Source organism: Dermochelys coriacea, chromosome 9 (assembly GCF_009764565.3).
Source record: "Dermochelys coriacea isolate rDerCor1 chromosome 9, rDerCor1.pri.v4, whole genome shotgun sequence".
NCBI lineage: Eukaryota > Metazoa > Chordata > Testudines > Dermochelyidae > Dermochelys > Dermochelys coriacea.
In genome coordinates, this window is record NC_050076.1 from 36,172,604 (window position 1) to 36,184,432 (window position 11,829).

An 11,829-nucleotide genomic window follows, 5' to 3' on the forward strand; every position below is an offset into this window, starting at 1 on the left:
TGCAGGCTCTTCTGTTGATTATTTCTTTTATATAATACACTGGGAAGAGTGTTATTGGGTCATAAATTGCAGAGATTTATCACAATAGTTTTCAGTGGTGAACTCAACTTTGTTTTATGTTAATTTCAGAAGAAGCTAAATCAAATCAGTTGCAAGTATATTGTCTAAATATCACATTAACACTAAAGACCCTTTGGGAAGTAAGGGCCAGATTGTGCCCCAAGATCCGCATATGAAGGGAATCCTCTGTGCATGGATCTCACCCTTCTGTCCTGTGTGAAAAGAGGATGGGTCAGTAGCTGCATAGGCATAGAGGCATGAACCAGAGCAGGCCTAAGGGATACGCACTGTCTTTTCTCTAAGTCTACCAGTACCCGCTGTGCAGTGCATCCTCTCAGTATCCACCCCCTTTCAAGTAGCTGCCTGGGGAGCTGCAAGCAGGAGAGCCACTGGTGAAGAGTGCGATTGGAAACATGCTGCAAGGGAATGGTAGCCATGGCAGAGACACGCTGCTAGTGAGAATTCACAGGGCCTCTGCACAAGGGGACTGTAGCTTCCCATTGTTCTCTTTTGGATCAGCTTCATCCACACGAAGCAAACCCTGCCTGTAGATGGAACAATATGGAGGAAACTCACAAGGACACCTCTATGGAGAGACCCTACCTTTAGCCTGGCCATGGAGGTTTTGGGCAACCCTGCCCTAATTTTTTCAGGATTATTGGGAGTGGTGATTGTGAAGGGGCAGTTCTACAGAGGCAGCTGGTCTACCTCTTTAGGGTCCCCTCTGTGTTCAGACATGGAGTAATGATCTGGTCCTTTATTTTTATATCAAAGTCTGGTGACATGAACAAACAATTCAGTCTTGATGTCATCATTGATACTGTCATGCAAACTTTAGCAGACCGCACCTTCTATTTTACAGTCAGTACCTGTGACTAGTCAGCAGCATTACAGGACTAGGTTCTTAGTATCACCTCTGTGGGCTGCTGCTAGTCGTTTTTATCTTGCTGCTGAACTTAATGATACAGATTTCAATTAATAAAAAAAGTCTCAATTTTGCACAGTCAGCAATTTTTAAAAATTGACACTTGAAAACCTAACTCGGGATTTTGCAATCCTTGTGATCAGAACTATGAGTCCTGATGTTACACCATTAATTCTTACAGTGAGATTGATTTACTGCTGTTATATGAATAATAGATTATAATATATTACCTAAATAAATAAATGTGTGTCTATATACAGAAGTGCCAAATCCTACAGTCCAGTTTCAGGCAAAACTCCCATTAGACTTTTATATGGGTCAGGAAAAATGATTCAAATCAAGTACAATGATAACAGCTACTGTTCAGTTTAACTGAGGCTATTTTGCATAACATTTTAATATATGGAGAAGACTCAGCAGTTTGTCTGCTAATAAGGAAAGAAGAATTTCAACAATAAGAATTAGCGCTATGTTAGTGAAATCTTTCATGTGAGGGTGCTGCATCTCAGCATGTGTTTTAAAACAGGAGACAGATACCTAGAACTACCTTCATCCTACAGGTCAAACTCGTTGAGTTGGATGAATGGCTTGTATTAGCAAAACTCTGCTGTAACCAGTTGTCAAGCAGTCTCAGAGCTAACATGCCAGCTAGAATTTGGTCCTGATGAGAATGATGGATTAAATCAGAGTTTTGGAGCAACTGCATCAAATGTTACCCCTAAGCAGTCAGTGGCTTTGTGTGTCCTTTAGAAATAGTTTGGCTTATCTGTTGGTGTTTCATTCTCCCTCACTGGAGAATAACCATATCTGGGAATAAAATATAAGCAACACAGATGGTTATTCTCAGGACTTGATCTTCCAAACCCTTATCACAGGGAATTACTACATTGACTTAAACGGGGCTACTCCTATGAATACAGATATTTTTAGAGGAGTAAAGGTTGCAGCAAAATACTAATTCTCTTATTATTGTAATATCCTATGAAATACTGATTTGCTGCCTTTTTAAAAAAAATACATTTTTACTTTCTTTAAAATAAAATAGCCTGCACTGGATGTACAGCCTGATATACCATTAGTAATTGTTGGGATCAACTCTATTGTCTGAGGATTTAAAATGAGTAGGATATAAATATTGAAATGTTATTCAAATGGATGTCAAAATGAGAAGGCCTGATTCTGATCTTACTTAAGTGTTAATTTGTCACTGAGACCCATGAGTGTAGTCCCCTGCACTTGTCTGAATTCCCACTCATTCTACTGAGATTTCACATGGGCATAGGGGCATATACTTGTGGGTGCAGTATCAGGGATTATGCTGTAATCAGGAGTAACCCTGAAGTAAAACTGGTGTAAGATCATAATCAGGTTTACCATTTTCCTTTTATCTACTCCAAATTACTTTGTCTATTACAATGAAAAATCTCTAACTTCCTGACCTGTTAATTGTTTTAATATAAATCCATTTCTGGATGTTGTTTCTGTTGGCAGGTGAGCCTCTCTTTTCTGGTTGAGACATGTTTGGGAGCAGAAGACCATATAGTTAATCCAATTTCCCTAACAAAACATGCCATTTTTTGAAATATATTCTTTTTGGCCTTCACTAACACAGAAATGAAAGTAACAGCAGAGTTCTCTTCAGATAGAAATCTCACACCCAGTGGAGCCAATTTCTGATCTATAACTTCATTATGTGTTAAATGAAGCCAGACCCTAAATAATTAAATTAGAAAATATCACTTTCTTATGCTATTTTAATGTTCAACATTGTAGCTAAACTGCTGGAAGAACTTTTACCCTAAGCATCTATTTCAAAAGTTACTGGGGAAAAATGTAGTTTTGCAAATAAAATTACAATTATTCAAGCTCTTTACAACAAGTCTCTCTACTAGTTCCCTATGGATTCATTTAGCAGCAATTGATGGTTTCATCGCCCGATAAAGAACCACACTTTCTTAACTAATTCCAAGATGACTAGATTCCTGAAGGGACTTACTATCAGATCCTTTACACCATTGGTGAAGCCAAAACCTCAGTGGGTCCTCAATCTCATTCTTTCATCTCCCCTCAAACTTCTCTTCAAATCTTTAGCTACATGTTCTATGTCCCATCTCTCAATGAAAATTGCCTTCCTAGTCACTATCACATCAGCCAGAAGGGTCAGCAAGCTGGGATCACGCATGGTAGACCCACCACATATGACATTTCATAATAAAAACATGATATTTCTTCACTCCCACCTAAAATTCACTTACCAATATTTTTTTCCAAAACCACACACCTCTGGTGAGGAGATAAAGCTTCATTCTCTAGATGTCCAAAAAGCACTAGCCTTTTATCTACAAAGAACAAAAACCATTAGAAAGACACCTAGGTGTTTTGTTGCCATAGCAGAGAGATCAAGCGATGAAGCTGTATCTCTGCAGAGACTTTCTAAATGGATCTCTGGCTGCATTATCCTTTGTTACCAATTAGCTCACATCTCTCCTGTGGAGAGGGTGAGGGCCCATTCCACCAGAGTTCAAGAAACCTCTGTTGCATCTCTGCAAGATGTATCTCTACTAGAGATATGTAGGGCAGCTCTCTGGAGCTTCTTACACACTACACAAGACTGCACTTTGATTCAGTCTTCTGCCACAGATACAGCTGTGAGGACAGTAGTATGACAGACATCACTTCTACATCCTCACACCCACCTCCAGTTTGACATCTGCTTGTTAATCTTCCATGTGTGGAATACATATAGGAATCACTACTTGAAGAAGAAATGGATGTTACTTACCCATTACTGGAGGTTCTTTGAGATGTATGGTCCTTATCTGTATTCCACTACTCACTTCTTTCTCCTCTGCTGCAGATCACGCCTAGATTTGTGGTAGGAGGAGGAACTTGAAGAGGTGCCTGTCCACACCACCCTTTATACCTTGGTTCAGAGCGCTAGGAGAACAACTGCACATGTGCAGACCAATGGCCACTGCTTTACTAAAGATCTTCAGACTTGTGCACATACACATATCCACGTGGAATACAGACAGGAACATATATCCTGAAGAACTTCCAGTTACAGATAAGTAAATTCCATTTCTGAGTGTTGGCATTTTCTAACAGAGGAATTCTGCCTGCAATATTCTGTCCCCTTTTTGAAGTAGACAGCAGCAACATGATGACTTGTATTTTAATCCCCTTGCTGCTGCTTAAGCATCTCTCCAGCAATCTCCTTTAGCAGTGGGAGAATATTTCCATGTTAATTAGTGCTGTGGATATTGTACTGATCCTGTAGACACAAGTATAAGTGCCACAGAATAAAATATTAAACCAATTTCATAAATAACAGACCAAGCCCATGCCTCTCTTAAAAAAGATCAAGAGATTTTCCACATCTAACTAAAAAAATAGAGGCAGTCCATTTGTTTTATCTTTTCTCACAAGCACATTTTTGCCTTCAGTATAATGGGGAATTTATCACTGACCCATGTCTCAAAAAGCCAATCCATATCAGTTGTTTGGTGTCAATTTTCTCAAACTCTGGATGAGTCTTCCTATGTGTTTGGTATTGGTTTGGTAACGGTTTGGTAACTGGATAAAAGATTGGAAATGAAGGGTAGGAATAAATTATCAGTTTTCAGAATGGAGAGAGGTAAATAGTGGTGTCCCCCAGGGGTCTGTACTGGGACCAGTCCTATTTAACATATTCATAAATGACCTGGAAAAAGGGGTAAACAGTGAGGTGGCAAAATTTGCAAATGATACAAAACTACTCAAGATAGTTAAGTCCCAGGCAGACTGCAAAGAGCTACAAAAGGATCTCTCAAAACTGGGCGACTGGGCAATAAAATGGCAGATGAAATTCAGTGTTGATAAATGCAAAGTAATGCACACTGGAAAACATAATCCCAACTATACATATAAAATGATGGGGCCTAAATTAGTTGTTACCACTCAAGAACGAGATCTTGGAGTCATTGTGCAGTGACAGTCAAAAAAGCGAACAGAATGTTGGGAATCATTAAGAAAGGGATAGATAATAAGAAGACTATATCATATTGCCTCTATATAAATCCATGGTATGTCCACATAGAATCATAGAATATCAGGGTTGGAAGGGACCCCAGAAGGTCATCTAGTCCAACCCCCTGCTCAAAGCAGGACCAAGTCCCAGTTAAATCATCCCAGCCAGGGCTTTGTCAAGCCTGACCTTAAAAACCTCTAAGGAAGGAGATTCTACCACCTCCCTAGGTAACGCATTCCAGTGTTTCACCACCCTCTTAGTGAAAAAGTTTTTCCTAATATCCAATCTAAACCTCCCCCATTGCAACTTGAGACCATTACTCCTCGTTCTGTCATCTGCTACCATTGAGAACAGTCTAGAGCCATCCTCTTTGAAACCCCCTTTCAGGTAGTTGAAAGCAGCTATCAAATCCCCCCTCATTCTTCTCTTCTGCAGACTAAACAATCCCAGCTCCCTCAGCCTCTCCTCATAAGTCATGTGCTCTAGACCCCTAATCATTTTCGTTGCCCTTCGTTGTACTCTTTCCAATTTATCCACATCCTTCCTGTAGTGTGGGGCCCAAAACTGGACACAGTACTCCAGATGAGGCCTCACCAGTGTCGAATAGAGGGGAACGATCACGTCCCTCGATCTGCTCGCTATGCCCCTACTTATACATCCCAAAATGCCATTGGCCTTCTTGGCAACAAGGGCACACTGCTGACTCATATCCAGCTTCTCGTCCACTGTCACCCCTAGGTCCTTTTCCGCAGAACTGCTGCCGAGCCATTCGGTCCCTAGTCTGTAGCGGTGCATTGGATTCTTCCATCCTAAGTGCAGGACCCTGCACTTATCCTTATTGAACCTCATTAGATTTCTTTTGGCCCAATCCTCCAATTTGTCTAGGTCCTTCTGTATCCTATCCCTCCCCTCCAGCGTATCTACCACTCCTCCCAGTTTAGTATCATCCGCAAATTTGCTGAGAGTGCAATCCACACCATCCTCCAGATCATTTATGAAGATATTGAACAAAACGGGCCCCAGGACCGACCCCTGGGGCACTCCACTTGACACCGGCTGCCAACTAGACATGGAGCCATTGATCACTACCCGTTGAGCCCGACAATCTAGCCAGCTTTCTACCCACCTTATAGTGCATTCATCCAGCCCATACTTCCTTAACTTGCTGACAAGAATGCTGTGGGAGACCGTGTCAAAAGCTTTGCTAAAGTCAAGAAACAATACATCCACTGCTTTCCCTTCATCCACAGAACCAGTAATCTCATCATAAAAGGCGATTAGATTAGTCAGGCATGACCTTCCCTTGGTGAATCCATGCTGACTGTTCCTGATCACTTTCCTCTCCTCTAAGTGCTTCAGGATTGATTCTTTGAGGACCTGCTCCATGATTTTTCCAGGGACTGAGGTGAGGCTGACCGGCCTGTAGTTCCCAGGATCCTCCTTCTTCCCTTTTTTAAAGATGGGCACTACATTAGCCTTTTTCCAGTCATCCGGGACTTCCCCCGTTCGCCACGAGTTTTCAAAGATAATGGCCAAGGGCTCTGCAATCACTGCCGCCAATTCCTTCAGCACTCTCGGATGCAATTCGTCCGGCCCCATGGACTTGTGCACGTCCAGCTTTTCTAAATAGTCCCTAACCACCTCTATCTCTACAGAGGGCTGGCCATCTCTTCCCCATTTTGTGTTGCCCAGCACAGCAGTCTGGGAGCTGACCTTGTTAGTGAAAACAGAGGCAAAAAAAGCATTGAGTACATTAGCTTTTTCCACATCCTCTGTCACTAGCTTGCCTCCCTCATTCAGTAAGGGGCCCACACTTTCCTTGGCTTTCTTCTTGTTGCCAACATACCTGAAGAAACCCTTCTTGTTACTCTTGACATCTCTTGCTAGCTGCAGCTCCAGGTGCGATTTGGCCCTCCTGATATCTTTCCTACATGCCCGAGCAATATTTTTATACTCTTCCCTGGTCATATGTCCAACCTTCCACTTCTTGTAAGCTTCTTTTTTATGTTTAAGATCCGCTAGGATTTCACCATTAAGCCAAGCTGGTCGCCTGCCATATTTACTATTCTTTCGACTCATCGGGATGGTTTGTCCCTGTAACCTCAACAGGGATTCCTTGAAATACAGCCAGCTCTCCTGGACTCCCTTCCCTTTCATGTTAGTCCCCCAGGGGATCCTGGCCATCTGTTCCCTGAGGGAGTCAAAGTCTGCTTTCCTGAAGTCCAGGGTCCGTATCCTGCTGCTTACCTTTCTTCCCTGCGTCAGGATCCTGAACTCAACCAACTCATGGTCACTGCCTCCCAGATTCCCATCCACTTTTGCTTCCCCCACTAATTCTACCCGGTTTGTGAGCAGCAGGTCAAGAAAAGCGCTCCCCCTAGTTGGCTCCCCTAGCACTTGCACCAGGAAATTGTCCCCTACGCTTTCCAAAAACTTCCTGGATTGTCTATGCACCGCTGTATTGCTCTCCCAGCAGATATCAGGAAAATTAAAGTCACCCATGAGAATCAGGGCATGCGATCTAGTAGCTTCCGTGAGTTGCCGGAAGAAAGCCTCATCCACCTCATCCCCCTGGTCCGGTGGTCTATAGCAGACTCCCACCATGACATCACTCTTGTTGCACACACTTCTAAACTTAATCCAGAGACACTCAGGTTTTTCCACAGTTTCATACCGGAGCTCTGAGCAGTCATACTGCTCCCTTACATACAGTGCTACTCCCCCACCTTTTCTGCCCTGCCTGTCCTTCCTGAACAGTTTATAACCATCCATGACTGTACTCCAGTCATGTGAGTTATCCCACCAAGTCTCTGTTATTCCAATCACGTCATAATTCCTTGACATCACCAGGACCTCCAGTTCTCCCTGCTTGTTTCCAAGGCTTTGTGCATTTGTATATAAGCACTTGAGATAACCTGTTGATCGCCCCTCATTCCCAGTATGAGGCAGGAGCCCTCCCCTCTCAGACATTCCTGCCTGTGCTTCCTCCCGGTATCCCGCTTTCCCACTTACCTCAGGGCTTTGGTCTCCTTCCCCCGGTGAACCTAGTTTAAAGCCCTCCTCACTAGGTTAGCCAGCCTGCTGGCAAAGATGTTCTTCCCTCTCTTCGTAAGATGGAGCCCGTCTCTGCCCAGCACTCCTCCTTCATGGAACACCATCCCATGGTCAAAGAATCCAAAGCCTTCTCTCCGACACCACCTGCGTAGCCATTCGTTGACCTCCACGATTCGACGGTCCCTACCCAGGCCTTTTCCTTCCACGGGGAGGATGGACGAGAACACCACTTGCGCCTCCAACTCCTTTATCCTTCTTCCCAGAGCCACGTAGTCCGCAGTGATCCGCTCAAGGTCATTCTTGGCAGTGTCATTGGTGCCCACGTGGAGAAGCAGGAAGGGGTAGCGATCCGAGGGCTTGATGAGTCTCGGCAGTCTCTCCGTCACATCACGAATCTTAGCCCCTGGCAAGCAGCAGACTTCTCGGTTTTCCCGGTCAGGGCGGCAGATAGATGACTCAGTCCCCCGGAGGAGAGAGTCCCCGACCACCACCACCCGCCTTCTCCTCTTGGGAGTGGTGGTCGTGGAACCCCCAACCTCAGGACATCGCATCTCATGCCTCCCAACCAGCGGGGTCTCCTTCTGCTTTCTCCCCCCAGACATATCATCTGGTCCACTCTCCGCATTGGTACCTGTGGAGAGAACATGAAAGCGGTTAGTTACCTGTGTCTGTGTTACTGGAACCCGGACATTCCGCTTACCTCTTCTGGAGGTCACATGTTGCCAAGCTTCTTCACTGGCCTCTTGGCTCCTCTGTGCAACCTGCTCTATATCTTTAGAGCTTTGTGCCCCTAGAAGGCTATCCTGAGTTTGGTCCAGAAAATCCTCAGTCTCTCGTATACAACGCAGGGTCGTTACCTGTTGCTCCAGACCTTCAATCTTCTCTTCCAATATGGAGACCAGCTTGCACTTTGTACAGACAAAGTCGCTTCTGTCCTGTGGAAGAAAGACAAACATGGCACATCCAGTGCAGGTCACAATAGCTGAACCCCCCCCTTCCATATCACCTACCTACTATGAGCTTCCTCAGAGACGTTGGCAAGATGTAAGCCTCACTGGGCTCACTCCAGGCGAACTCCCAGGCAAACTCCTGCTGTGAGCTGCTCTGCTGTCCCCGCTGCTCAGCTGGTTCGCGGGGCTCTGGCTATTTTCAAACAGCCAGGCTTCCCTGACGCAAACACACAGACACCCTAATGCCCGCCCCCTGCAGGCTAGCAGCCAATCAGACACTCACTCAGGCTCTCTTGAATCTTGAATACTGAATGCAGATATGGTCACCACATTTCAAAAAAGATATATTGGAATTGGAAAAGGTTCAGAAAAGGGCAATCAAAATGATTAGGGGTATGGAATGGCTGCCGTATAAGGAGAGATTAATAAGACTGGGACTTTTCAGTTTGGAGACGACTAAGGGGGGATATGATAGAGGTCTATAAAATCATGACTGGTGTGGAGAAAGTAAATAAGGAAGTGTCATTTACTCCTCCTCATAACACAAGAACTAGGGGCCACCATATGAAATTAATAGGCAGCCGGTTTAAAACAAAAAATAAAAAGCATTTTTTCAGACAACGCACAGTCAACCTGTGGAACCCCTTGACAGAGGATGTTGTGACGGCCAAGACTATAACAGGATTCAAAAAAACTAGACACATTCCTGGAGGATAGGTCCATCAATGGCTATTAGCCATGATGGGCAGGGATGGTATCCCTAGCCTCTATTTGCCAGAAGTTAGGAATGGATAACAGAGGATGGATTACTTGATGATTCCCTGTTCTGTTCATTCTTTCTGGGGCACCTGGCATTGGCCACTGTTGGAAGACGGGATACTGGGCTAGATGACCTTTGGTTTGACCCAGTATGGCTGTTCTTATGTTCTGATGTTCATGGAAAGCTTCATCCATTTATTCACTATTTCTACTTGTAGAGGTATTTATGTATTGTACAAAGTTTAAAAACAAAAAACCCAACACAGTACATATCTATACAATAGCGCTGCTCAAACATTTTATGCAGGATTATCTAACTCTCATAACTGTTTCTGAAGCTGCAGTTACCTTGCTCACTACTAATACCATAAGTCTAAACATTAGGCAATAAAGTAGATGATCTAATGTATCTTTTTTTCCAATCTCTAATTTCTATGACTATTATTCCCTGCTGTAGTAATGACAGTGGAGTGCTGCTCTCAGAATCTTGCTTCAATCTCCTCTCACTTCTTGAACATCTTTGCCTCCTCTGATGTGCATGCCATGTAGCTCTTAGGGTTACTCTCACTTGACATCACTACACTATATCATCATCCCTGCCCTCTCTGATTTCAATGCTGTACTGTTTTTCTTGCTTTCATTCCAATCCCTCACCTTCATCCTGCGTGATATCAACATCCATGAGTTTCCAGGTTTAGAACAGCTCACACGGTATTCACTGGTTTGGTCTTGTCTCCACCTTCCAACCTCTCTGTCCTCATTTCTGATCACCGCCTGATCCCCTGTAACATTGTTCACTCTCCCTTACACATCCATCATGCCAGGCTATCCTTTCAGTGACCTCTTATCTCCCAGATTTCTCTGTAGCTCTCTGTTCCCTCCTCCTTCTCCCCACACACACCTCCATTGACTCCATGATTTCCACCTACACCGCTACCTTCTCCAATACCATGGACTCTTTTCTTCCTATTCATTACTCTGTGTACACCACAAACCCTCATTGTGGGGGTAAAAGGAATTCAGTGAGAACAAGGCTGCTAAATTAATTGTGTGTGTACATTGATTTTCAACCCATACTGTGGGCAAATGGGATCATACTATCAGTGGGTGGGAAGTAGCACCCAAAGGAATATTGCAACAATCTTACCTGTTAGGTGCCATAATATTTGAAGATATGAGGCTTTTTCTGATCAAGAACTACCCGCTTCATATCAGACACCCCAGTCTTCATATGTAAAATGTTTGGGATTTAAACATAGTTTTATGGAAAGATTTTGTTATGTTTTATACATTTTTATTAGTATATTCTATATTCTTTATTTAGGCAAAATGATCACTGAAGTCAATAGGTATTTTGAGCCATTAGTGCATTACATTTGCTAATTGAATACACATGCAAATTAAATTTTCTGATGAATGTCTTTGATTAAATTTGATTTAAACCTCAAAAATCTCTATTTCATATCAAATATCTCTAAAGAGAATGCTTGAAAAGGATTAACAGTGAAATAATAATATTAATGAGCTGGGCCAAAGTAAAGACAAGTGTTACTTGAATAAGCCTTGAGACAATCATAAAATCTGTAAGGATGTCAAGCCCAAATCTGGAAAGCATTTATAAAGATGACAGAAAATATTTGAGGAACAGTTATCAGTACCTGCCCTTCCTTTTTTATTTTTTTTTTAAAATCTTTCGACTCTGATTTCCTACATTTTTAATCAAATAACCAGGGCCAACACAAATATGAAGAGAAACAAAGGGGCAAAGATAGTTTTAAAGCTATCCCCATGGAAGTGTGAAAAGCTTTGTATTCAATTTTACTTTCACACAGACAACTACATTCAATTCACTGAGAGACTGCGTTTCAAAAAAATGTTGTGGTTCTGGTTAAATCCACAAAAGAAAGGAACTTCAAAGTTAAGGATCAAACCTCCAATATTTGGCCACAATATGACACAGTTGGGTAGAATTAAGGATTGCATCCCATTGTGACTAGACACTGGGAAAAGGGTTTGATCTGTGACCCTGAATTTCCTTCCTTTTACAGACTGAACCTTAACAAACTCTGAAT

General features: G+C 43.0%; 1 long non-coding RNA gene across 1 annotated transcript in view; it reads left to right on the forward strand.

The window, feature by feature from the left end:
• LOC119860968 overlaps positions 1–11,829 on the forward strand; it is a 154,632-nt gene that overhangs the window by 117,656 nt on the left and 25,147 nt on the right. The window lies entirely within an intron of this gene.